Here is a 26,302-nt window from a genome sequence, read left to right on the forward strand (position 1 = left end):
TTGACGCTGCTGAGTGTTGAATGAAATGTTTCATCCATTGCAGAGAAATGTCCGCCTGCATCCACCCACTAGGATGACACTGCGTGATTGTTCCAGGTGGAGCTTCATCAAGAAGCTCATCTTTCATTCTAATTCTTGGAAAAAGTAAGAAGAGGGGAACGTAGTGCCCTGCTACTGAGAAGCATAGTTCAGCGGTCACCAATTGCCCTCTTTCTGCAGAAGTTAGAGCCCCCACCTGCTTTCGTCCCTTCTGTGCTATAATTTTAGATTGAGTCTTGGGTACAGTTGTTAAACCTATCTCGCCGACATTATATATTTTGTCAGGTGTGAAGTTGTATTTCTCCAAACAAGTAGAAAGATTGTCGAAGAACTTGGACACGGCAACTCTATTAAATCCCATAGCTCTTGCGGCAGAAGTTGCTTCGGGTTTCCGCAATGATAAATCAGGGTGTCTCTTCAGAAAACCGCTAAGCCAATCAAGTCCTGCGCACTTTTCTTCACGATTGAAGTTATGGGTAATATTGTTCCTCTCAGCAAGCTCATAAGCCAGGCGCCTTACGTCTTTTGGTGAGGTCCAAAGAAACGGCTTTCCATCACCTTTATGTAGTTCAAAAGTTCAAGTTCTTGGTCCTCTGTAAATACACATTTGAAGTTCCCCATACCTGTAATAATAATAATAATAATAATAATAATAATAATAATAAAGGTAGTAGTTCTAATAATTGTAACTTTTATTAATATTACAAAATTAAAGTTAAAATAATGATTACCGGTACCTTTTCTGGATGCCTCTTCTAGTTTAAGTGTTCCTGTTTTGAATTTCTTAACCCTATCTTCCAACGTTGTCTGAGGGACATGAAAAGCAGAAGACGCTCTTTTATATCCCACAGTTTTATTGATAACTGCGTCAATAGCTGAGGCCTTACTCTCCTCTGACCAATTTTGGCGGTTGGTTTTACGAATATACTTCCGTGGCATAATGGGATCGCAATCTACAACAATATACGTAAACAGTACAATAATACACTAAAAAGCTATATAACTCAAATATAACCATTAATATTTTATGTATTATCGACGATAAAATATTTAAATGCATGGGGTACAACCGGGTATATCCGATTTTACCCCACCCGGTTTTGTCCCAAATGCCATATTTAAAAATAAGTAGAATTGCTTTCAAACACTTAAATTGAACTTTCAACCTATGGGTTTAATACCTTAAAAACAACATTTCTATGATACTTACTGGTAACATACACAACCACAGTCTTCAGTCTTTGTAGGTTCGGTGAATATGATGCGAAATAAGATCACAAACCCTGAAATTCTTTATCACAAAATAACTTCGCTAAAATTGTCTGACAAGCATGAACACACCCCAACTAACTGCCAAGCAGGGGAGCAAGAAATCATATTTCGTAAACGTAACGGCAGGTAGCACCACATTCATGTAAAATTAAACACGTACCCAGTTTCACCCCGCTACCCGGTTGTACACCACGTTCCCCTACTTAACTTACTGCATTTACCCATATGAAGCGAGGGTGCACCATAGGTGGCTGGTCTACTCTACACCCACAATGACATGAGATGATGATGGAGATTTATTGGGATGCCACAGGGGAACCGAAGCTACCGAAGAAAATCCCTGTATTTATTTATTTATTATGTTTATTTTTTATTCTTTTGTTAGGAAATTCTGTCCCCTTAGATAAGAAACTAAAATTACAAAAAAAGTTGAAATAATGATCTTTTCAAGAATTTTTCTCTTCTCTTCTCTTCTCTTCTCTTCTCTTCTCTTCTCTTCTCTTCTCTTCTCTTCTCTTCTCTTCTCTTCTCTTCTCTTCTCTTCTCTTCTCTTCGCTACAATCGCCTCGCTTCCTCTCTCTCTCATCTCGCCTCGCCTCCCTCTCTTCTCTCCTCTCCCCTGTCCCCTCTCTCCTGTCACCTGTCCTCTTTCCCCTCTTCCCTGCCCTGTCCCCTATCTTCTCTCCTGTCAGCTTCCCTCCTCTCTTCCTCTCTTCTCCCCATCCTTCCTTGTCCAGTCCTGTCCTCTCCTCTTCTCTTTCCTTCCCTTTCCCTCCTCACTCCTCTCTTCTCCTCTCTCTTTCCTCTCATCTTTCTTCTCTTCACTCTCCCCTTTCCCTTTTTCCCTCTCCCCGCTCGCCACCCCCGTCACCCCTCTCTCCTTTCTCCTCTTCCCTGTCCCCTGTCCAATCTCCACTGTCTTCTGTCCCCTCTTCTCTACCCTATACCCTCTCCTCTCATCTCCTCTTCTCCCCTCCCCTTCCCAACCCTTCCTTCCCGCTTTATATCACTAATGTATTTAGTGTTACATTATCACAAACCAAACATTTTTAACAGAAAATTCCAGGCATCACAAGCTTTACACAAATCACGAGATACACAGTACAATAAATTAACATAAAGTTAGCAGCTCGAGAAATAAACAATTCCATAATGATTCTCCTATTAGGTGGTCGTCTTCAGCTCAGTTGTTAATATACAACTCAATTTTCAGTGACAGTATTTCTCTCTTTTATGCAGATCCTACCAAGGGAATTTAAGTAAAGTAGTTTCATAATTATTTCGTAAATATTTAATGAGAACGTGCTAGTGATTTGCATTGTTCAAATTCTTTTACTTCCTTAGAAACCTGAAGTACAGGCAAGTGGTGAATCTATGAGTTCAAGCAAGGAGAATATAGCAATATAACGAATAATTTTCTTTTCGTTTCCAGAAATGCGATATAACGACCTGCGAGGAGAGGCTTTTCTCCGTCATGAATTCAAAGAACTGTTTACAAACCCTGGCTTCTCTTGTTTCCGAACGCCTCACTTGATACGTGCCCCTACTCATTATTATTTCACACCAGCATGCCGGATGGAAATATCTTTCACAGCTCCATTCCCGCACATTTGACTCGTTACGTCGAATTTCACGGATCGCGTCCGTTGCTTAGCAACATGAGCACGCCGCCATGAGGTAAATGATCGCCTGCGCAGGCAACCAAGATTAGGAAGTCGTGAATTATGGACGAACAATGAAGGTTTTTATACTCTTGCGCACCACCTTTCTCCTCTTTCTGCGAGGTGGAACGTTGGTTTAAAAGGAATTACGCCCTAACATGGTGTTCTTTGCACGTTTTAAAGACAGGCCCTTCACTGCGAATAATTATATGTCTGTGTAAAAGCGGCTTAAGTTCGTGGAAACTTAAAACATATTTCCTTTTGACCAAAGTTTGGCACACTGTTATAAAATGTACTTCACATGTAGTCTTCTTTTTAAAATCAAATGGTCCATTTGTATTTAGCGGAGGCGTCATTTAGAGATTCCAGGGAGGTACATTACCGGTCAAATTTTTCGATCACCTATCACATCTATGGATTTGTGGTTAAAACAGGGATTTCGTTTGGAATATTCTATCATATCATAATGATAGAGAGAGAAAATATTTATTTTGTTGGTCTATTTAGTTTTTCGATGTGTTTGTACACTGAAATAAAGTATATAGGGGAGAGTCGGGTAGTATCGGACATCGGGTAGTATCGGACAGTGCGTTTTTTTCATCTACCACCATATGGTAGTACCTGAATGACATGGTTACGTCTTTCTATGCGACATCACAGAAACATAACCATGCCAATCAGGTACTATCATCGTGTGGTAGATGAAAGAAACTCACTGTCCGATATTATCCGATGTCCGATACTACCCGACTCTCCCCTAGTTGTTTTCATAGCTGATCGAAAATTTTGACCGGTAGTGTAATTGCCTCCTTTGGTATGAAACCATTTTGCTTTAGAGAAACAATCTATATTTTTCACTATAAATACAGTAGAGCATTAATTATCCGAAACAATTGGGGACAGGGGGTGTTCGGATAACTCATTTTTCGGATAACCGATCATTTCCGTAAACAAATTGTATCGGTGTCATAGGAGCAGTATGAAACAAAAATACACTGATATTAAACACAAAACTGTACATATATTATATCTTGTATCACACATCTTACAAATAAAACAGAGAACTGACTAGCCTAGTTTGACAAGTTCAAACTGGTCATTAAAGTTCCCCTACACCTACAGTTTAGAAAAAAAAAGTCCAAATTTTTTTTCCTTCTGAGTTGACTCGTTTTTTTTTTTTTTTTTTTTTTTTTTTTGCCGCCAAATCTCGCGCAAATTTGAATTTTCCGACTGAAACGCTTTCGGTTAACCGATGTTTCGGTAGTCACAAGACCCACATTTAGTTTCGTTTGCACTTTGAAGAGAACAACCGCCAGGATCGCCATCCGTCCGCCGTAAACGAACACGAGACGGCAGTACAGTCGCTAACGCAGTTCAAATGGGAATTATGACGTGACTCTTTATGTAACAACTAGATGGCAGCGTAGTAAACCTCACAAAAGTTGTTAACGTCAAAGCCTATATGGCCGACCTATCTGGGTATAATATGATCTAAGATTACACCTGCGATGAGTTAAGATGATGGAGACTTTTGTTGGCATGCCACAGGGGAGAAAATTTATTCCCCCATGAGGACTCGAACTAGCGCGTATTCCGTAACGCGAGTCCTAGACAGGATGCCTTATACCACGACGCCACGGCGCGAGACTTCGTAAATATAGACCTGTGGAATAGTGTATAACATTACAAACTTTTCCATAATATGCTCTTAATATTAAAATTTTCTCCTATAAACAAATAAGACATGAAAGACGAACTACTAGTTACTGACTTTGTTCAAATGAAACCAAGCCCTTACCTTATTCTGCGTTAGTGGTTGTTGCCTACAGTAAATCAAAATATATACAGGGTGATTCACGAGGATTTGCCGTCTCCTACGGAGCACCTTTCCGAAGATATTCTGAGCAAAAAATGTCATATAAACATTTGAACTAATCTCAATATTTTCAGAGTTACACTAATTTTAAATTATTTGTAAAATACCATTTTTCTTCTATTTTTAAGGGTAAAAGAATATTACAAATAGAGAATGAACTATTCAGAAGTATCATTTCTTTAATCGGCTAGTATTCTGAAGCTAAAAATGTGTTGTTAATTGCTTTGTACAGATCTTGTTTTTCAATTTTTAACTAAAAATTACATCATTCTTACGCACTTATCACAAAAATTGGTACAAATGATACGACTTCAGGAACTTGATTCTTTACAGCATCTTAATGTAGGGGAGAGTCGGGTAGTATCGGACATCGGGTAATATCGGACAGTGAGTTTCTTTCATCTACCACACGATGATAGTACCTGATTGACATGGTTACGTTTCTGTGATGTCGCGTAGAGAAACGTATCCATGTCATTCAGGTACTACCATATGGTGGTAGATGAAAGAAACGCACTGTCCGATATTACCCGATGTCCGATACTACCCGACTCTTCCCTACAGCCTTGAAGAATTTACAAGCGCGGCATGATTTGTAACGATTGTTGTGATAAATGTGTAAGAAAATGTAATTTTGTAGTTTAAAATTAAAAAAAAAAAAGAATTCTGTACGAAGCAACTATGGAATTTACAACACATTTTTAGCTTCAGAATACTAGCTAATTAAAGAAATGATACTCCTGAATAGTTCATTTTTTATTTTTAATATTGTTTTGCCCTTAAAACTAAAGAAAAATGGTATTTTACAATCAAATTCAAATTAGTGTAACTCTGAAAACATTGAGATTAGGACAAATTTATATATGACATTTTTGCTCAGAATATCTTCGGAAATAAGCTCCGTAAGGGACGGTAAATCCTCGTGAATCACTCTGTATATATTTTTCATTGAAATAAAAATTTCATTATTATTATTATTATTATTATTATTATTATTATTATTATTATTAAAACAAAAAAGCAATTATTGAGTATGTTCACTGTGTTAATTTGTTCTCAATTACGCCGTATTAACAAGTACATGTAAGTAAAATAATAAGTTAAAACTAGGCCTGCGTGGGAACTGTAAATGTACAGTAATGTGGGATAAACTTGACCATACAAGAAATAAACCGTGACCTCAGCCCTGTTTATGACAGTCAATAAAAATATCTTGATATACTTAACAGAAAATGAGAGAATTGAGATTTTGATGATGATAGAATTTGGTGACAGACCACCTCTTTGGTGTAGAGGTCAGCATGCTGGTCTCTTACGCAGAAGGCCCGGGTTCGATTCCCGGTCGGGTTGAATTTTCTGGTTGAGGTTTTTTCAGATTTTCCCTCAACTGTAAGGCAAATGCCAGGAAACTCGGAGCACAACATCCCTGAATATCACCGGCCTCATTCATCACCGAAATTATATTCATAACAAATCAGTAATACATATACAGTCGCCATCTATTTCACAACAATAGAACAATAGAACCAGTCTCAACAATAGTACACAGACCTTCGGATTTCACCCAAAAGATTAACTCGCGATATACCCAGAGATGTTAAAGCGAGTTTAATAACGGGGGGGGGGGGAGGGAAATTGGTGACAGAAGTCGGCCGGGCCACCTATTTCTCAGTCAACTGTGAGTAGAATAGAAACGCAATTCAGATAACATGGACATGTCTGAGACAAAAACAAATCCTCTCATGTTAAGACTATCTTGTTTTACTGTGATTTCGTCAAGAAAATTGCTATCATAACACAGGGACTAAAAACACATAATAGTACATTATGCAACGAGCCTATAATGAAGGTAATTAAGAAGTGAATATGGATATTTATGAAACTCGGTTACGCTCGTTTCATAATTTTCATACGAGCTTCTTAATTACCATCATAGGCGAGTTTCATACGACTTTTTATGCTCGACCATATCTCTAACTCGATATTATTAATTTTATTGTATCTGACATAGAGCAATGTCCCGTATGTTGTGAGATGTGCGCAGACGCGAAAGTATTGATTTTCTCCGAGGAACAGATGTCCACAGTGACCTTGCTAGGCCATAAGAACCTACAGAGATAACATTGAAATAAAATTAGACATTGAAAAACGAGATGACAAATTGAATTTATTTGAATATTATTTACAATTAACGCTAATTATTATAGTAACAGAACATAACCTTCTGCGACAGTATTGGATTTCCAGCCTCCGTGACTTTTCGCTAATTCTCTTTCGATTGCATATCCGAGAATAATCGATACTTGCGGTTTTATAACGGTAGAAAGCTGACCTGTCATTGGCTGAACAGTTGTAACCTGAGTCGTCATTGGCTGAAAGACCTGACCTTTAATGAGCAGGTGTACTTTAATGACATGCATTAAAGGTCTGCTACCAGGTGTATAATTACTACATTTCGGCATGGTCGAGCATAAAAACAATAAAATTGTTACCATAGTATCCATAACCATAATGCTTCTGAATAAAACAAATGAAATATTACATTAAAAGCATGTTTTTTATGTTAGAAAGAGCAATTAGGTATTATTTTAATATGTTCTCGGTAAAGTAGTAACTCGCATATCTATAGAGGCAATATATTGTATTTAGTTTGCACTAAAAAATTCTATTTTAAGTAGGTACGAGGTTCGACGTATCTGAGTTTTTGTCCAAAATTATCCTTATTTAATTTTAATCGTTATTATGCGTTACTCGGAAAAATTCTGTAGGCTATATCAAAATATAGATCCTTTACCAGAAAACTAATTTTATTATTCTGCCTCACGATGTCGGAAACGTTTATTTCTGGCCGAGTTTTAAATATAATCATTTCGCAGCTTACAACGCAAATACAAGAAAAAGTACAATGCTCTGGGAATATGCCTCGCAACAGGTGGTTCGATGTTAGAGCTTTATTTGCACTAATGAAACTCGTGTGAATTCAGAGTTATGGCAAACAGGATCAAATAAAACTATCATCATATCACTTATGCAGAACAATTATATTATTATAAAATCGATGTGTCATACGCTACAACATAGGCTAACGGTTCTCAGCAATCAAATCACTCTCCTTCATTTACGAAATCAATATTAACGGATATTGAGCCAAATATCACTTCCAAACTTTCAATAACTTGATATCCCTTGTACGAAAATTCTTTTTCTTTCTTTCTTTCTTTCTTTCTTTCTTTCTTTCTTTCTTTCTTTCTTTCTTTCTTTCCTTTCTTCTTTTTCCCTTTCTTTTATCCTATCTTTCTTTTTCTCTTTATCTTCCTCATTTTCTCCCATCCTTTTTCTTTCTTTCTTAATCTGTTATCTTCCCTTTTATCCATCTTGCATTCAAATGCGAGTAGGGTAGGGAGATTTCATATGATCGTACGCTATACATCTCACAAATGCGGACCTCCTTGGGCATGGGATCGACATGACTCAGGGCCACCTCGGAAACATCACACGACAATCACAAGACAAAGAACAAACACCAACGCCAGTGGAAGGACTAAAAATATCTCCCATTGTTACCCCGAAAATCGAACCTCGGACCTCTTGGTTGGGAAGCCACAGAACTACCGCATCGGATACAATAATAGTACATTATACAACGAGCCTATAATAGTAGTAATTAAGACGCGAGTATGTTTGTTTATGGAACGAGCGCTTGCGCTCGTTTCATAATTTTCATACGAGCGTCTTAATTACCATTATAGGCAAGTTTCATACGACTTTTTATGCCCGAACATGTTTCTAACTTGAAATTATTCATAAGTATTCATGTTATGGTTATGTAAGTGAGGAACGGAACTGACCTGAATTGTGAGATGTGCGCAGACGCGAAAGTATTGATTTTTTCCGAGGCACGAATGTCATTGACCTTGATATAATCTAGAGAATAACATGAACATTAATCTTGATATAACCTGGAAATTGATTTAGAATTGAAAAACGAGATGACAAATTGAATTTATTTGAATATTATTTACAATTAACGCTAATTATTATAGTAACAGAACATAACCTTCTGCGACAGTATTGGATTTCCAGCCTCCGTGACTTTTCGCTAATTGTTTTTCGATTGCATATCCGAGAATAATCGATACTTGCGGTTTTATAATGGTACAATGGTAATTTCTCATTGGCTGAACAACTGAATTATAATGAGTAGGTGTACTTTAATGAGGTGCATTAAAGGACTACTACCAGGTGTATAATATCTACATTTCGGCATGGTCGAGCATTAAAATACATAGGCCTAATATTAAAATTAAAAAACTGTACTTAATATGTAATTATTTATAAAATGTTGAATGTTCTATTTTTTCATAATTTTGAATCCTGCATATTAAACAAAACTATGAATGTTTCGAAACCTGAATAAATAAATAAATAAATAAATAAATAAATAAATAAATAAATAAATAAATAAATTATTAAATGAATAATAAATAAATATGTTTCATTTATTTTTGCTCTTAGAGTTAAAGTCATCAGGCCTTTTCTTACAATCAAGAAGTATAAAAATACATAGCAAATACAAATAGACCAACTATAATAGTGACATAAAACAATTGAATAATATTAGGAATAATTACTCTGATATTAATATAAGAGCAAAATGAAGATAAGTTTTTTATATAATTCCAAGAATTAAACAATATTATTGTTAAATAACACAACTTCAATCAAAAAATTATTAAAATAATAAAAGAAAATTTATATGTTAAAACTATATAATATACAGTATTTTCAGAAATATTGTGGTCTATAAAAATTAAATTGTAAGCAAGATCATATTCTAGAGAAGTGAAACTGTCTACGAGTATTTGATAATCTGTTCTTGAAAGTAGTCAATGTTTGACAACCTCTTAAGATATGAGGTAGTGTGTTCCAATGAGAGCAATAACGGTGAATGATAAGTAGCGGAAAGTCTTATGATGAGGTATATGCAATGTGCCAGTGATCTGAGATCGAATATTTAGGTTATGGTTGGAGCATAAATACACACGACGAGACGACAGATAACTTGGGGATGAGGTGCGCATAATTTGAATTAGAAGAGACAGACTGTGTAAAATTCTGCAGTCGAGGTTCTATTACCAGTACCATTACTGCTAGCCTATTGCTTTAGTATAATATGTAGTACATCAAATATGTAACAAAACTACTCTCAAAGACTTGTTCGTTGTTGACCTCTCACATGCACCTTTAGTCGCAGTGTTGCAGTGCACACCACCCAAGTGTCACTGGTTGCCAACCTCAATTTCCGACCTCTAAGGCCTTTGGTCAGCCATCGATCCTGCGCTACGACACAGAAATGTCTGCAGGTCATGTCATCATCAGAGCGAGCGTTTGATCCGGGTTAACCACCAGCCCGACGTCTGTCTATACATGGGATGCCGTGGCTGTACAATGCGTGTCGTTCCATGCTGTGTTATCCGTCGCCAATAAGATATTTTAAATCAGTTTCTTGTCTTAGCAGCTGTTCTCCTCTTCCTCATGTTTTACATAGAACTACGTCTTTGTATTTGGCACTGTAAGTCGCCAACCTCTCGGTAACTACGTCAAAAAGTATCAAAAACATATCGCTTATAAATTTTATCAAATAAACAAATATAGCAAAACGAAAAGTATAGTACCATGTAGACAAAGGAGCCCCGTAACAGCAAAAATTGTCGTGAAGCAGGTAGGACACCCGAGTTTGGTAAGACGGGAGAGGCAAATATGTCTGCATAACTCCGTTCCGGCGATATTTTATGCTTTTAACTCTCTCAGATCTCAATCTATCAGGACATTCAAGGCGTCGAACGATCGAGCTTGACCAGATACACTAAAAAGTGCGCAAAATTCTATCCATGGTAAGTTGTACACTCAGCTTTATACAAATATAGTCGTGAAAATGTTTGAACTTTCAACTTACCTGGAAATCTCAGTCTATCAGGACTTCGAGGTGTCGACCGATCGGGCGTGACGAGATTGACTAAAAAGTGCGCAAAATTCTAGCCATGACAAATTGTAATCTCAACTTTATATAAAAACAATTATGAACATTTTTGGACTTTGAAATTACCTCGAAATCTCAGTCTGTCAGGACTTTGAGGTGTTGATCGATCGGGCATGACGAGATAAATTATAAAGTGCGCAAAATTCTATCCATGGTAAGTTGTACTATCAACTTTATATAAATATAATTGTGAAAATGTTGAACTTTCAAATCATGTCGAAATCTTAATATATCAGGACTTCCAGATGTCGATCGATCGGGTATGACGAGATAGACTAAAAAGTGTGCAAAATTCTACCCATGATAAGTTGCATTTTTAGTTTTATATAAAAAGGCATGAAAATTTTTGGACTTTCAAATTACCACGAAATCTCAATCTATCGGGACTGCCAGGTGTCAATTGCTCGGGTGTGACGAGATAGACTAAAAAGTGCGAAAAATTTTATCCATGGTGAGTTGTACTCTCAGCTTCATATAAATATAGTCGTAAACGTTTTTGAACTTTCAAAATACCTCGAAATTCAAACGTTGAGAGAATCCAAAGGTGGAGTTGAACACTACAGGAAATGGAAAAAAAAACCAAGACCACTGTTGCGGAGTACAGAAGACGGAAGTGAGACCATAAGAGAGCAGTGGAGGACAGCCTCTTGGACGTGTGGCTGTAGAACGGTGAGACGTGTCACTGCAGCCGTGTATATCGACTCAAACAGTGAATCTGGGTATTGTAAAACATCAGACGGGGCAAGATGGTCATCAGATCTCAGTGGTGTCCATGGAGACTGAACAGCCCTCGCTAACAATCATAGTTCTGCGTTCATAAACTCTCCGGCTTACCGGTACTTAACTAGTGGTGAACAATCATTATTGTTGTTTTGTTTCCTCTCATTCTTCCGCTCGATCATTATCGTCTCCTTCATCGTTACATATTTTATTTTGTGTTTTCCTATTATCCCATCTATTACTTTCCTTATGTTTCGCTCCTCTTTTACACTCATCAATGTCTGTTGTTACTACTACTTACTTACAAATGACTTTTAAAGAATCCGGAGGTTCACTGCCCTCGCATAAGCCCACCATCGGTCCCTATCCTGAGCAAGATTAATCCAGTCCCTAGCATCATATATCACCTCCTTCAAATCCATTTTAATATTATCCTCCCATCTACGTCTCGGCCTACCCAAAGATCTTTTTCTCTCAGATCTTCCAATTAACACTTTTCTAATGTATTTCTGGATTCATGCATACGTGTTGTTGGGGATTCGTTACAAGCTCTTTTTACAGTGATGAGTTATTAATACTTTTCCCAACCCCCAAGCTGGAGGACCACCACTTATCGGCTGTCCGCGACTTCTTACTGTGAGCTACACCGCACACATTAATTTGCTTCTACGATATAGCGAATGGCCTGCAGCAATGATTGTCACTTGGACAGTTGAGATCATGATGAAGTTTGTAATTAATTCTACTAGTAAATGATTTATTGTGATGATAATAATAGGCCTAATAGTAGTAGTAGTAATAATAATAATAATAATAATAATAATAATAATAATAATAATCATCATCATCATCATCATCATCATCATCATAGAGCAATCGGTGTAGCTTAGTCGGCTGAGGCGTTTGCTTGCCTATCCGGAGTTGTGCTCAACCGTTTGGATTTATTATCTGGTTGGGCTTTTTCCGAGGTTTTCCCCAACTGTAAGTCAAATCTATGGCGAATACTCGGTCTCATCTGGTCAAATACCATCTCTCTATCACCAATCCCATCGGCGCTAAGTAACCTAGTAGTTAATATAGCATCGTTAAATAAAAGTAAAAGTATGCTGTGAGTTCGGGGGTAGCGCGTAGGGGAATCTGTAACGCGGAGGGGCTTAGGGCATGTACACCATTCCATTCCGGGTAGTAAAATGGACACACCAAAGCTACCTACATGCGAGGGTAGTCCCCAGCCCGTTCCCCTCCTCACAAGGGGAACTGATTGAATAGAATATCAGAATCATATCAGTCACCATCGTTTATCACCACCACTACAATACATTATTTCAACTCTTTTCCTAGTGCATATTTCTGCAGTGCTTGGGAAAAGTGACATAAGTCAGTTTCCACAAACCTTTTTTGATAATTTATTGACAACTTACGGAACATCTGCTCGCTTGCAAAAAAAAAAAAACATAAGTATTCCTCCCATTACAATAATTCATACAGAAATAAATCAAATCGACATAAGCAAGTGTAAGTTGTCAATAAATTACCAAAAAAGGTTCTGGAAACTGACTTATGTCACTTTTCCCGAGCACTGCATATTTCCTTCTTCTTTATCTTGTCAAGTTGCTTTTTATTCACAAAATTATCCAAATTCAGTTACAGCATATGTCATAAAAAGTCGATTATCAACAGTAATCTCACTAGAGGTTTTGATTTATCTAGAGAAAATCAAAGCTCGAGTGGGATTTAACTGACTATTACACGATTAGAAGAAAGTATATAAAGATTAGAAGTAACGAAGTAGTCCAATACAATAAAATATTAATTGACTTACGAAAATACAAAACTGTCTTCAAATTTGTACCATCTCAACATTATAAATATTACGCTAGTAGATGGCAGTAGTGTGTTATTATTAGCTCTTGTCTTGATATCAGATGTGCCAACTATGAAATCTTCAATGAACTCTGTGGAAGGTTACTGGTCAAGAAGGCTTTGTTGATTCAGTTTCATTTTTATTAAAACAGTTGCATTCCACTTCAATTATCCCGATCCCAGTAATCAACGTCACTCGACAGATGACTTTAAATAAATCTTAGTATTAAACAATCTCTGATACGTGACTATTCATGATATCATATAGCAGAAGCTATAACAAACATAACCTAAATAATATAAACGAGTGTTAGAAAAGTTTTAATTAGGGATGATGAAATAAACAAGAAACGTTTTAATTAACGATGATGAAATAAAAAATAAACATGAATAATTTTAAAAGAAACAATTATTGAAAGTACAATTTTCAAATTTGAATGTTTTAGTGGTTGGTGGTTCAGTTGATGTTATATTGGACGTGTGCATAAAAGAAGTGAACTCGTTGATGTACATGGTGTATCCCTCAACTTATTCAGGATTTCCGAATGGTGCTCTTCATTTATTTGTAAATAGGGTTTCAGGGAAGATGCATAGCTATGACCAGTGATCTTTATTAATTCTTGTTCTTGAATGCCAATATGAGTCATATTTGAAACTGCTGTGCATCGACTGGAGTGATTTGTAATTTTCTGTTTTTGACGTCCAGACCAGTGCAGTTTCAAATGTTAGCAAACAAAGAAACAAATGCTAGGGTAGTGATAAAAATAAACAAATGCTAGGGACGCGATAAAATTAAACAAATGCTAGGGACGCGATAAAATTGTGCGATAAGCAGCCATGATTGGTTGAAAGACGTCCTTTCGCACCGTTTTATTGGTCAAAAGTAGTGTGACGTAGTAAAAGTGTAATAGTCAATGAGAATTACATATAGACTAGCCTATGCATAAAAGCGTATCCAGGGACAATCTCTACTCATTATAGGCATACTGTCTGCCACAGATCTACAGAAAATGAACCCATATTCTTCCATAATAATCTTCCAGATGTATCTGACGACAAGACTGTCCCTCCACGCCCCGTATACGTTATAGCGCCCCTATGCTTTTCGTATGTCGAAGTTTTATCTCCGCCGGCACACGATCTACATGTGAAACTCGCGGAAGGCGGGCTGCGTTCAACCCCTAGCACTCGAAAGTGCTCTCTGCAGCCCCATATGAATTCAATCAGGCGGCGGTGAGCAAGGCGTTGAAATCCAGTAATTATACCGCCCAGCCATCAACTTAACCCCTTAACCTCCCTCCCGAGCGCCTTATTGCACATCCCACCCCTACACTTCTAGTAATTATAACCCTAATGGCACGTGCGTGTGTGAGCGCGGGGGTAGCCACCCCATTTATCCTTTCATTTTGCTGAAAGCTGAAGAGAAAAAATCTGAAAGAGCCTCAGAGAGTTGTTTTATTTTTCGTAGTGCTTCCATTTATGCTTTCAGGTTTGCAAATCATGTTAGAGCAACATTCAGTGCCCAAAAATCGGTCTGTATTAAGTTACTACACATAACATGGTAGATATTTGACATAAATTACTTCCAACTACGGAATTCTCTCTTCGTTATTGGTTTTGTACCCTGAAAAGTAAACAATTTGTGATTGATTTGATAATGTCCGATTTTCTGCATAGAATCCATTTGCAGCTACACATAAGCTTGTCGCTTAACTCTATTTCGAAGGACGAGAAATAAACATTTCTGACAATGAAGTTTTTTAGAATTATTTTATTTATTTACTTCTTTATTTATTTATTTATTTATTTATTTATTTATTTATTTATTTATTTATTTATACATTCATTCACTCACTCACTCACTCACTCATTTATTCATTCGTTGATTTATATATATACTTATTTACTTACTTATTTATTTATTTATTGATTTATTTATTTACTTTATTTATTTATTTATTTGTTTATTTATTTATTTATTAATCTGTTTATAGATTTTTTGTTAACAATTGTAACACTAAATATAATATAAACAGAAAAAACTTTAGTTCACTCCTCAAAGAGTAGAACTCGTCCTCACGGGCGGATTCCTGAATTGAAATTAAGAATTATATAATACAATATGTCTTATGTCTACTACGCAATAAGAATATATAAATTTAAATTTACAATTTTTCATTGTTCATAAAATCCATACATATTTTTTTTAATTTAATACTAGAACTATTAGAATTGACAAGATTAGGATATTTAAATATAAATTTGTTATATATTCTTGGGCCTAAATTACTACTATAATTAAATACTGTAGCAGTGTTGCATTTTGGGTTCAAACAATCTTAAAGAATTCGTACCTTTTGTTTCATGAGTATGAGAATACAATTCAAAATTATTTCGATTTCTATGTATGAATTTTATTAATACAATATAATAAACTTGTCTTATTTTAAGAACATTAAAGTCTAAGAATAGTTTTTGAGATGGAAAATGAATAGGTTTATGAAGACATATTTTAATTGTTTTCTTCTGTAATAACACATTAAAACAATAAATTTGTATGATATTAATCTCTGTCATTAATTTGGAAATGTGAAAACACAAACTGTTTACTACGAGTAACTTTCAATGAAAAGTACTTTATTTGAAAACAATAATACAAACAGTCCTGTAATAATAGCTATTCTACAAGAACATAAGGAGATTTTTCTTGACTCGATACTTTATTCAGAAGAGTTGGAGCTCGAATAGTCTCCATTTGATCTTCGTCAGGATACCAAAGGGCGCCTTGTGGCTTTAGCCACTTCATCCAGAAATGCTTGCCATTACCATCACGTGAGTTGAGCTCCTTCTGACATTTGAGAACGACTACAGGGAAAAACTCCCCTTCGTATTTGACAATCACAAGATCAAATGAAGATATATATACAGGCTGTTTAAAAAATACGGGGCATAATTTCAGGTATGTATTTCCCACATGTAGACAATCAAAATAGTTAATTACAACATGTGTCCGGAAATGCTTCATTTCCGAGTTATGGCCTTCACAACATTGAAATTCACCGGAACGTTTTTCTTTCCGTAGGTCGTTGTCATTACAGAAGATGTTCAAAATGTCCACCTCCTGCTTGAATACAGACCTTACATCGATGTCTCATTGACCTGCGAACACGATCCCAAACTCCAGGAGTATTGCGTATGTCCTCAGAACATGCCACAATTCGATTCCGAAGGGATTCCAAATCAGGCACCGGAGACGAATAAAAGAATGATTTTAAATGGCCCTACAAGTAGAAATCGAGAGGGTTCAGATCAGGTGAGCGTGGAGGCCAAGCAATTGGGCCACCTCTACCTATTCATCGATCAGGAAACCTTCGATCCAAGTACCGGCGAGCCGTACGACTGAAGTGTGCAGGAGCGCCATCATGCAAGAAGTGAATGTGTTGACGATTGATCAGTGGAGTGTCTTCTAAAACATGAGGTATGGTGTTTTCCAGGAAGTTTGTGTACGCCTCCTCCGTAAGTCTGTTTACAAGTACATGGGGTCCAAATAATCGATCACCAATGATACCGCTCCACATGTTGAGGGAGAACCGCACCTGGTGATGAGATGGAACAGTTGCACGTGGGTTTTCATACGCCCATACATGCTAATTGTGGGAATTTGTTATGCCATCTCGTGTGCACTGTGCTTCATCTGTAAATAATACTAAGTCAGGAAAGTTCGGATTTACACCACACTGCTGCAAGAACCACTGACAGAACCTAACTCGTGCAGGGTAATCTGCTGGTGACAGGGCCTGTACACGTTGCAAATGATAAGGATACAATTGATACTCTTTCAACAGTCTCCAGACAGTCGTATGAGGAACATTGACTTGCAACGCTACCCTTTGTGTGCTGATAGAAGGAGTCATGTTCACAGCCTCCAGAATCTCCTTCTGTACTTCTGGAGTTGTAGATCTTGGTCGTCCCGTCCCCTTCCCAAACCAGGAGAGTTAAATTTTCCATACTCACACAGACGGTAATGGAGACGTACAAATGTCTTCCGATCTGGACATTGTCGCTGTGGGTACCTCTCCTGGTACAAACGACGAGCCAGCGCAGCTTGCCGTCCGCCTTACGTACATGAAGTGTATCTCTGCCAGCTCTTGATTTGAATACATGTCGCACAGTCTAACGCCTACACAACACTGAATGTAACCTTCGCATCGGAATGAACTGTCAGAGTGCCCTCTTAATGTCTCCTTTGACGGCAACGACCTGCGGAAAGAAAAACGTTCCGGTGAATTTCAATGTTGTGAAGGCCATAACTCGGAAATAAAGCATTTCCGGACACATGTTGTAATGAACTATTTTGATTGTCTACATGTGGTAAATACATACCTGAAATTATGCCCCGTATTTTTTAAACACCCTGTATATATATATATATATATATATCTCAAAGGTCCTTCAATAACTGTCTATTTTTTTAAACCTAATGCACAATACAAAAGATTACATTAGGTTACATACACAAAACACATATGCGACTAGCGCTTTCGCTATTAAGATAGCATCTTCAGGTCTGGTTAGCATATTATTAAGCTTTTCACATAAAGACATAGATGGAAATATAACATAATGAAATGTAATAAAATTCACGACGTGAGGAAGTTACAATATTAAAATAACAGTGCAAAAAAAGGCAAAGTAAAAAGTGACTTGAAAAACAAGCGTATGGTTGTAATAGTTCAAACCTCTATAAGGTCTAGAAATTAAGATAGTAAAAGTATGCCTTGAGATAAAAGTCTGCAAAACATATGTGCAGTTTATAAAATGTAACAAAGACAGTTAAAGGAGTAAAAAAATTAGAAATATTATTTGCATCAGTCATCACAACGTATGAAATGGCAGCGTGTAGTGAAATCTGCAAAAATCGATAAGAAAAGTTTTAAGAAAGGAACATATGCGGATCAAAAAGATGATGTAACGATAAACAACTTACGAGATTTTTGAAGTAGTGGGGAGAGACGATGTTGTCTGGCTGGTTACGTGGTGGTGACTGATGCAATGACATACAGTATAAAAGAATCACGTCATGACGTAAGTGGAGGGGAGTACATGTTGCAGCGAGAAGAGTTCCCATTGGCCAATTCGAATAAAGGGTTATTAGAATTGGGCAATTGTTCATTAAGTAATGAAATGCTGTTTTTAAGCGATTTAGCTATGTAAAATTCTTCTGCAACTAAATTAATGTTTCCGTTGTTGATGGGTTTTAAAATCTATAAACCGTCAGACGTTCTTTGAAGTTCATGATTACTCTCAATCAAATGGGATGCGAATTTAGATATATTACGATTATGACGAAAATCTGCTTTATGTTCTGAATATCTAATCTTAAAGTTCCTTTTAGTTTGGTCAATATACTTTTTTGTACAATTCTTACAATGCAGCATGTGCATATACTCCACCACCAGCATATTTATCAAACGATGAAAGAGTAATGGAACGGAGAAAAATTCTCTCCGGCACCGGGATTTGAACTCGGGTTTTCAGCTCTATGTGCTGACGCTTTATCCACTAAGCCACACCGGATTCCACCCCGGCGTCGGAAGAATCGTCTCAGTTTTAAGTTCCAACTCTTGGGTTCCCTCTAGTGGCCGCCCTCTGCACTACGTCATAGATATCTATGAACCTAGAACCGAAGTCCACATATATGCTGAGGTGCACTCGTAATGAGTGACTAGTTGGACGGGATCCGACGGTGTGGCTTAGTAGATAAAGCGTCAGCACGTAGAGCTGAAAACCCGGGTTCAAATCCCGGCGCCGGAGAGAATTTTTCTCCGTTCCATTACTCTTTCATCGTATGATGACGCAGAATATCTGCATGGAAATATCATATGTACTTCGGTACATTATAATAATATATATTTATCAAAGTTACCATTGTTATTAGGGATAACATTATTAAGTTTATTGCCAGTTCTAAAGGTCGCCTTTACATTTTCTTTTTTGAAAAAAATGAGTAACTTGTATGACACATTATTATAAAAAGACATTACATTCCAGTATTTTGGTTTTTTAGCATCAGTCAAGGTCGTAAGCGTGATATCTGAATTTTTGTTTTTTAAAAGGGATTTTCTTTTAAAAAGAAGTCTATCTATATTTTCTTATTGAACCCATTTTCTATTTCAAGTCCTACTATGTATTTGTATTCTTTCAGATAATTTTTCTTGGAAAGGGGAACTTTCAATAATCTATCAATTAAGAAAATGAACGTATTATGTTTATGGGACATGCCTTTCAAATCACAAGATCACCATTTCTTACACTTGTTTTCTTGTGAGGTCTCTTATTCGGCATTGATTGTAGATCATCCCATGTGGTTCTGTTCCAATCATACTGATTTAAACTATCACTGACTACATTGTTACTTCTTTCTTTTAGACATCATCCTGATTGTGCTGTATTTTCAAAATTGTCTCATAATAATCTCTTTCTATTATCTAATATTATTTGAAATATATTAACATTCTATGTATTTCAGCTTAATTCTGCTACACAGTTTATTTCAGTGTTTAATTAATAGTTCATAGTATTTTGTTGTTTAATTCGTAAATAACTCTTGTATACATGTAACTCTCACCTAAATCAAATTGTTGAATTCTTTGTAAGTTCATGCATATGTATATACTCTTTTTGCTGGTTGAGTGGAAGAGAAGGCCTTACGGCCTTAACTCTGCCACCTAAAATAAATCATCATCATCATCATCATCATCATCATCATCATTATTATTATTATTATTATTATTATTATTATTATTATTATTATTATCATTATTATAGTCTTCCTGAGTAGAATGTATTGCTGGGCTTACCCGCGCCATCCTCAACAGTCATCAGTCTCCCTCTTCCTGGAGCTAAATTTGCCTTCTTCCAGCTTTTCTTTATTTCATTTCCAAGGAGTTGATCAGGATTTCCAGCTCATTAAATGGAACCAATCCAGATTTCCTGAAGTCACTTTTGAGATTCTGTGCTCAATCTCCATTGCATTTGTGAGCTCCCTCAAATGTTGTGGAAATGTGGATTTTGCGGCTGTACCGCCGTTCAGATTTATCTTCGTATAGTCTTTTAGTATTCTACGTTTATATATTGTACTTATTATTGAAATCTTATTGCTATTGACTGGAAAAACAGTAAGACAAAGTCACCTCAGTTGTCACAAGAAGTTGCAGACATTACTGTATTTCAACTCCGGAGTTACTTTCGGGCGTGGGTTCGATTTAAGAATGGGCTGATTATCTGGTTGGATTTTTTCCGAGGTTTTTCCTAATCGTAAGGCGAATGTAAAGTAATCTATGACGAGTTCATAGCAACTATTGAAGAACACATCCGTTCACATCATATTATGTGTGTCATTATGGGAAAAGAAATGAAAATACAGGTTACCCGAATAGTGCCTTCACTGTTCGAATAATGTGGTTGAAATACTTTCGAAACTATAAAGAGGAAAAATATTTGAAATTTTTTTGCAAAAGACGTGAAACGCACCACGTGCACTGCAAATTTTATAAAATTTTCCTGAAATACTACAATGAAAATTTCAATTATGCATTTGGGAAACCATGCGAAAATCTCAAAACGAAGCTTGCTGTAGAAGAAAATGAGGCTTTGCAAAGATATCTTTTCGTCAAAGCTAGATCTGCATTAGAACAAGGCGAAAGAGTTCTCTCACCATTTTAAATTCACACCGAAAAGGCCAAAAATGAGATAGATGTAGAAACAATGGCAAAAATAGTGAAAGTGATGCAGAGGGCTAGAAAACTGAGAAGTGAAACACACGAAAGACAGAATTGAAAAATTATAAGTAGGCGTATTATTATTATTATTATTATTATTATTATTATTATTATTACTGTTATTATTAATTTGGGTTATTTGTATCATTCGGAGGAAACTAGTAGAAAAAGTTTTAATATCAGGGATTTTTGTGAAGACGATGGGAGTGATTGTCAGGGTTGGGATTCTGAGTAGTGAAATACATTAAAAAATCAATCTGACAAATTAATAATAAATGTATTTTTATTAATAATGATTCATATTATTGTTCTCATTGAGATGAAACTTAAAGAAACAAATATGAATATGAATATTAGGACATTCTTGCCAATAAAATCATTGTCATAAGAGGTATTTCAATAAATGAGATCAATAACCATTCATTTTTTTCAAATTTGAAATTAATTTTTTAACATTTCCAGAAGTGTCACGACTATGAAAATTAACCTCTAATTCAAGCAGAAAAAATTACATGAAAAATATAATATTTAGGTAAGAAAAAAAATAGTTTTATGCAACGGACGTGGCAAAATTTTCCTTTGTTTACCGCACAATGTCCCGCGCCGTGGCGTCATGGTCTAAGGTATATTGCTTAGGACTCGCGTTATGGAATGCGCGCTGGTTCGAGTTCTCGTGAGGGAAGAAGAAATTTGCTCATGAAATTTCGGTCAGTGTATGGTCCCGATGCCCACCCAGCATCGTGATGCACTTGGAGAGCTACGATAGGTAGCTAAATCCGGTTGAGAATACCAGCTATAACGGCTGGGTAGATCATCGTGCTAACCACACGATACCTCCATTCTGGTTGGACAGTCGTCCACCTCTGCTTCTGCATGTTGGCATGAGCACAGCAGCCGCCTGGTCGGTCTAGGCCCTTCACGGGCTATAGCGCCACGGATTAACAGCACAATAGTAGACTGGAACAGCTTACCTGCGGCAATCTTTCAGAGTGGTCCTCTCAAAAGCAATACATTTAAGGAAAGGTTGAGAAGATTAGACTGAAAATGTAATTGTAGGTGCAGTGTAATTATCTAAGTTGTGTCATGTAATTAATTGAGTTGATATGTAATTAATTAAGATTATATGTAATTAAGTTGGTAATAGTTGGGTTTAATAGAAGTAGGCTACTTATAAGTTAGGTTTACTTTTGCTTATTGTAGGCGTTATTATAGCATAGTTTTTATTTATAGTCCTAGGTTTATTGCATCTACTTAATTATAATTAGTATTAAATTTACGTTTATTTTATTTTTACCGCTTTAATTATTGTAAATTTTATTAATATAATTATTATAATGTTATTATATCACTGCCACCGGGTGTACACCCAATTGTAGTGTTAATACATACATACATACACACATACATACACATACATACATACATACATACATACATACATACATACATACATACATACATACATGCATGCACGCACGAACGCACGCACGCACACACACATACATACATGCATACATACATACATACATACATACATACATACATACATACATACATACATACATACATATATACATACATTCTTCTTAAAACTTGTGTAAATGAACTTGAATAGTAACTGATCTCATGACCTCAATTTCATCGACGCTAAACAACCGAGTGGTAAAGTAGTTGATACAGCGTCGTTAAATAACCAAGTATATAAAAACAAAGTCCAAAAGTATTATTAAGGGGAGAGGATGGTAATTTTTAAAACTTTTTTCCTATTTGGTGTAAAATATTAATTTTTTGTATGTAGAGAGCTCATGGCTGTAGCAACTCAACAAAATATAAATATTTTGAATAAATGATTTGGGAGCCAGGTTTGAAAAAAAAAAATGTACCCAATGGAGGATTTTACTAAACGCGATATATCTAAGCCATTTTTAAAGATAAATTCAAACACTATGTTACAATTTATTTGTAAAAGAACGCTCTACAAACTGTCTGTAACAGAATTTTGATATTAGTTCCTACATTTGTAAAATAAACAATTAAAATTTAATAACATTTTTTTTATTTTCTTTCTTGCAACAGAGAGACTTATTTTTAAAATGAAATCAATTAGGGAAATTCCGTTACAGAGAAAAGTTTCCTAATAGTCTAGAGAATGTGTATTCTAATTTTCATTCATATATCTTTAATAGTTCAAAAATTATATCGATTTTTGTCTGGCTATGTAGCAAAAAAAAAATAAAGTTCCTGAAACAGCAATCAAAGGGGGTGTGATTTAATAATCCAGAGCGCAGGAACTTTAAAAATGGTGTCTCAACATCCAATAAGGGCACAGATACCCACAAAATGTTATACAATGTATTCCACACACATCACAGAGTATTTTGAAGAAAAATTTGGTTTTGAAAAAAAAATGAAGTTCCGGAAACAAGAAACAAAGGGCGGTGTGATTTAAAAATCCTGAGCGCAGGAAGTTTAAAAATGGCGTCTCAACATCCGATAAGGGCACAAATACCCACAAAATGTTATGCAATGCATTCCACACATATCACAGAGTATTTTAAGGAAAAAAAAAATTTTTTGAAAATTTACTCATTTTTCACCAAAAAATACCATCCTCTTCCCTTAAGCTATTACGTTGTTTAAAAATATATTTAATACCATCCATAATGTTTTATGACACTTTAAAAGTATATCGCTAAAAATTCCGTACCTTGTATAAAGCATGACGAAAGAATTCTGAAAGAGATATTGAAATATACATGAAAAATTCATCGATATGTCGGTTATCCCAAAGGAATGACGGACCGATATGTGAGAGCAAAACAGCATTCAAGTTATCATATCGGAAAATAGGAAGAAATGGAAGTGTCACAATATTCACGCTGATTTATGTGGGAGTGCTGTCAAATCCAGATTAGAGTTATGAACACTGTGCTACCTTTGCATTCCGTTTTTTCCTTCAGAATGCATCGGGATAGACGTGCCTAATGAAGCGTCAAATTGGATTCACAAATTGAATGTTAATTCAGTGCACTCCACGCTGTGAGGTAACTTGGCAACTGCAGTCGTGACACAACAGTGAGCAAATAATGAACATGCGAGTGTGAACCGCCTGCACTATGTGCGAGGCTGAACTTGTCCGATAAAAAATTGCACACAGAGAAAACTATGCTTTAGGTCATATGGTAAGTGCAATTATGAACCCCACAGTCTAAAAATTGGTTCTATAATTTCTTAAGTTTTCTTTAAATAGATTGAAATCAGGTTACTTAAGCTGCAGTATAGTGTGGGTCATAATCAGAGTCCTGCGTTTAGTCACTTTGAATACAAGTTAGGTGTACGTCGATCATACTAGCTTGGCACGGAGAGCAAGGTGCAAGGCAACAGTTCACGCTACTGTCCCTGTACCAGAGACACTGTGTGTTTACATCAATTTATTCGTGTACCTATGTATATAAGTCGTGAACAACAGAAGTAGTAGGCCTATTCACGTACAAAATATCAATTGGGTTTAATAACAACTATAACAAAATATTTATTTAACCCTCCTGCTACCAATAGGATTACCCCACTGTTGATTTTTGAATATTGTTTCCATTTTTGTTCATATTTATTTTTTAAATTCTTGTATTTGTCCGTTATTTATGTCTACTAACATTTTGAACTAAAAATAACATAAATAATTCGTCTACTTTAAGAAGTAATTCGTTTTATTCATGTAGGATGATCTTGTTACCCTCCTTGGTAGTCTGTGTCATATTCAGGATATGAAATTCAGTCTGTAGGTTAATTTTCTGCATTTGAGAGTCTGTCTGTTTCCAAATTATTTTCTTCCGTGTTATTTATGTCACCATTCATATTGTTATTTATATTATCATGACCTCTAGTTTCCAATTATTTTATTTTTTATTTTTGCGTGTTATGGTTATTCTAAAAGCGATTTTGTTACAAATAATTAATATTAGTGGACCATTTTTTTCGTCGTAGTATAGGTGATGTTCGAACATTTGAATTTCAAAAAAGAACTAAATTTTGTTTTATTGAATTTATATTTTTATTTATTTATTTATTTTTAGAAGTTGTTGTAAATTTTTTACAATTTTATTTTGTTAGTAGCTGGTTATTTAACGACGCTGTATCAAGTACTACGTTATTTAGCGTCGATGAGATTCGTGATAGTGAGATGGTACTTGGCGAGAGGAGACCGAGGATTCGCCATAGATTACCTGGCTTTCACCTTACGGTTGGGGAAAACCTCGGGAAAAACCCAACCAGATAATCAGCCCGAGTGCAAATTCAGATAGGCAGGCAAGCATCTTAACAGACTGAGCCACGTCGGTGGCTTTTATTTTGTTATAAACAAATCTTTTGAAGATGTCAATGGTTGTATAAAGTGTATTCCATTATTTTAATTTCAACAAATAACTGAAATGATTTCCAATTTATATTATAGTGCTGTGACATTCATAGCTTATAGCTGTGTTGTCTACTATGTCAAAACTATATAGTTTTGAGGAGTTTGTCTTGAAATAGAAGTGAGGCAAGTTTAAATTTACTGTAGGCTATACCGGTATGTTATCTCATAGTGTCACCAGTTACATATCTAAAGTTCTTTTCTTTAAATTTTGGTATACGTTTTCAGTAATATGGAACGGAACTTTTGAACCTTCCTGTATTTTTTTTAATATGATTTTATTAGAGATGACTGTTTTAGTATTATAAGTGATGTTCGAACATTTGAATTTCAGCAAGGAACTAGATTTTCTTTTATTGGATTTATATTTTTATTTATTTGTTTATTTTTAGAAGTTGTTGTAGATTTTTTTACAATTTTATTTTGTTATAAACAAATCTTTTGAAGATATCAATGGTTGTATAAAGTGCATTCTAATATTTAAATTTCAACAAATAACTGAAATGATTTCCAATTTATGTTATAATACTGTAACATTCATAGCTTATAGCTGTGTTGTCTACTATGTCAAAACTATACGCTTTGAGGAGTTTGTCTTGAAATAGAAGTGATGTAAATTTAAATTTACTAGTAGGCTAT

General features: G+C 35.7%; 1 protein-coding gene across 4 annotated transcripts in view; it reads left to right on the forward strand.

Annotated features, from left to right (window-relative positions):
- Positions 1-26,302, forward strand: part of LOC138699599 (cell adhesion molecule Dscam1-like) — a 1,432,092-nt gene that overhangs the window by 622,344 nt on the left and 783,446 nt on the right. The gene's annotated exons all lie outside the window — the stretch shown is intronic.

The sequence above is a fragment of the Periplaneta americana genome, chromosome 5, assembly GCF_040183065.1.
Source record: "Periplaneta americana isolate PAMFEO1 chromosome 5, P.americana_PAMFEO1_priV1, whole genome shotgun sequence".
Classification (NCBI taxonomy): Eukaryota; Metazoa; Arthropoda; class Insecta; order Blattodea; family Blattidae; genus Periplaneta; species Periplaneta americana.